The sequence below is a fragment of the Cydia splendana genome, chromosome 21, assembly GCF_910591565.1.
Source record: "Cydia splendana chromosome 21, ilCydSple1.2, whole genome shotgun sequence".
Classification (NCBI taxonomy): domain Eukaryota; kingdom Metazoa; phylum Arthropoda; class Insecta; order Lepidoptera; family Tortricidae; genus Cydia; species Cydia splendana.
Genome location: NC_085980.1, coordinates 10,240,007 through 10,242,496, shown reverse-complemented (window position 1 = coordinate 10,242,496; position 2,490 = coordinate 10,240,007). Strand labels below are relative to the sequence as shown.

General features: G+C 31.0%; 1 long non-coding RNA gene across 1 annotated transcript in view; it reads right to left on the bottom strand.

Annotated features, from left to right (window-relative positions):
• LOC134801070 (uncharacterized) overlaps positions 1-2,490 on the bottom strand; it is a 105,445-nt gene that overhangs the window by 73,847 nt on the left and 29,108 nt on the right. The gene's annotated exons all lie outside the window — the stretch shown is intronic.

Here is a 2,490-nt window from a genome sequence, read left to right as displayed (position 1 = left end):
AAGAGAGAACACTTTTAATAAAAAAAACGGTCAGGAATAAACATTATCTTATTATTTCATTGTTTTATTTTGAATAATGTACATGTCCTGCTTTAATTAAAGTTTGTTAATATTTTATTTAATCTTTGTCATTGAATATGGCTGTATAAAGGACCTTATACTTCACTTCGTTGCAATATCATTTGCGGGATCAATTAATTAAATTACATATATGTATACTGAAGCATTACTAATACTGATTTACTTAATAAATGTATCAAATGATAATTTATTTCACTATTCTTTTATCCAATCTCATTTATTTTTAGGCATAGTGATCTATATTTTCGTAACTAGCAACACTGAGCTACAAAGGCGCCATTTTCAACGTCAGATCAGATAGATGTTTGATAGTCCGGATAATTTTTATTTGATTACAAAATCAGATGAAATCGTGTATGGTGTGGATGATAAACATAATTTCATTATGTATTATCATTCATTGCTTTATGTTTGAATCAAGCACATCTTTATGCGACACTTCGACGCTTATCATGAACAGTGACACAAAACAAAATGAAATGCCATTCGACTTTAAATCTTACCAGTAAAAGATAGAATATTAAATGCAATAGCATTTCATTTTTAGTTGTACCACTGTTCATGATAAGCAACGACTTATGGTTATTGATTGAACACACCCTATAAATAAGGTAAGAAAACAAAACAAAATAATGTACACCCATTTTTTTTATTTAATTTTATTAAAGCCCTATTTCACATGTTTACACTTAAAATATAAAAACTAGAGATCGTTTAGGTTAAACAATTATACGGACGTTTATAGATTTCACTCATTTCACTGAAACCGCAACCAACCGCAACTGACTTCCAACTGATTTCCAAAAATATTTAGATTTAAGATATTTTATCAATAAATTGAAATGCAATAATACTCGTGATTGCGAAGTCGTAATTTGTCTTTATCTCTTGTTTCCTAACGAATGTTAAGAACATTGGTGAAACATATGGGTGAAAACGATTTGGTAAGTACCTACTGACCAAAACTACGAGGCCGAAGGGTTACATAGAAAAGGGAGGACTTTATTTTTTTGAGGATATCTATCCGACTGCAATTTAGTTAGTTAAGGCCAGTTGTTAGACACAACAACAACAACACAAGCACAACAAGCACATTCTGTGATATCAAAATCATTGCCAACTTAACTTGGTGTAACTCTGGTTCTCATACGATTTTTTGGACATGCATGAATTGAATTAAGATTTTCTCATTACAGTCATTTCATTCCACTATGCTCTGTATCTTTAGGTATATAAATAAAAGTAAATAAAATCTACCCTTAAATAAATGGCTCCTTATGCCAGTTTTACATTACACGATCAAATAATGTAAGTTATAGTCAGGGGGCCGATTTTTGAATTTCGACCACTCGATTTCGTGTATTTCGTTAAATGATATCTCCAGTACTAGGCATTTAAATTCTACTAATACTAGGAATTTTACGAATACTAATAGATTCTAAATTTTGATCGCTCGTATTTCAAAAATTAGCATTTCGCCGTTTTCCACCGATTTTCGAGTGACGAAATCGAGCGATCGAAATTAAAAAATCGCCCCCCAGGTCGTTCAGTGACTGATCCAGGCGGTTTTGTAATTTGGTCGGTTAACCAATAAATGTTATAACTAGGTACCCGAAAATGCACAAATTGTTTGTTCACTTTTATTTAAATACCTAAAGATACAGACTTATAGTGTAAGTATTATAACTAGTAGCTCAGGATAAAGTTTTAATTAAGTAGGTGTTATAGTCTAAACTCTAAACGATCCCTTAAATTATATACTAACTTACGATTGCAGTATACGATCCTTTGTGACGGGTGCATATCTTGGATCTCTGCAACGATCATCAGAATCCAGTTGAAAGTAATATCCATCATAAAGGACCGTGTATAAATTAACTCGGAGATCATTCATCAAGTCTAAATTTCCGACATAGCGTTTTAGTTCAATTGGTACACAACTTATTTTAAAGGATCTACAGACATTGACAACCTTATGATTCTTATGAACAATATGTAGGTCTGCTGTACTTTTTTGATTGGGCGGTCGCCAGATTGGTGCTATACATTAGTGGTCAAATTGTGGTGTTTATATGCCTTCTTATCATATAAGTTTAAATTTACTTAAGAGTAGGTACAAATGCTTGACCAATTTATTTTTAGTTTAATGACTAGACATAATACAGGACATTTCAATGACCTATTTAAAGCTTATTATTTACATTGATTTAAAATATATTTACATCAAAAATCTCCTAGCCTACTTGAGTATTGAAATTTGTATTTAATATTTTATGCAAAATATTGGATAGGCAATCAAAAACATTAACGACAACCCAATGTCTTAAAAGGCTTTGGGTTCAACAAATGGTGATTTTCATCCATTTTAACGTTTGTTTTTAGAAGGATATAACTATACATATTACAATG